We start from the raw sequence: 854 nt of genomic DNA, 5'->3' as shown, positions 1-854 counted from the left end.
ACTGTAGCAGATTGAAATGACAAGACTCACATTTTTAAATGAGCATGTAAACGAGGCATGTGCCCAGATTGGCATGGGACAGGAATACTAATTTGCACATACGCCTTGGGATTTGTGCACACACACAAAAGCAATTAAAAAATAATCTGGCAGAGCATATATAATACAAGGCTGAAGGGCTGAGTGGTGTGTGAGAAGACCTAAGCAGTCTTTAAATATTCAGTGTTTTCTTTAATAGGCAGCACCAGGACAGCTGAGGACAGCTGATCACAAATAACCAAGGAAATCTGTTGCAGCATCTCCACTCTGATTGCTTCATATACTCAAAACTTTGGTAATTAGCCAAGTTTTTTTTTTTTTTTTTTTTGTGAAATCCATGTATTTCTCAATGAAAAGGAGGGGTTTTATTAGTTCACTAACATCAGTCTGTCTGACATCATTATATTTTATTGTTACAGCATGTGACTTCCAAATATGATTGCACAGTGAAATAATCATATGTGTGATTTAGTAGAAAGCTGTGAATGGAGGACTAGAGCTTCATCAATCTGTGTATGAGCACAGATGAAGTGACTGACCCCGATCCACAGGCCTTCCAGTTGTGCTCTGTTGCTGCTCAAGCCCAACTTACATATCATATTTTTGCCTTTTTTCTTCTGCTTTGTGGAAAGCTGCACTGTGCTGTCAGTTATGCTCTCTGTATGTGTGCAGATACTCACTTCCAACCCAATTGCTGGCAGTGTTACAGTGCACCAAATAATCACTTTTTTTTAAAGCTGGTTTTAAAGATGATTAAAAACAACAACAATAACAAAAACAAACAAACAAACAACAACAACAACAAAAACATAAAA

The sequence above is a fragment of the Oxyura jamaicensis genome, chromosome 2, assembly GCF_011077185.1.
Source record: "Oxyura jamaicensis isolate SHBP4307 breed ruddy duck chromosome 2, BPBGC_Ojam_1.0, whole genome shotgun sequence".
Classification (NCBI taxonomy): Eukaryota; Metazoa; Chordata; class Aves; order Anseriformes; family Anatidae; genus Oxyura; species Oxyura jamaicensis.
The sequence above is the reverse complement of the archived record's forward strand: the minus strand, read 5'-3'. Positions refer to the sequence as shown.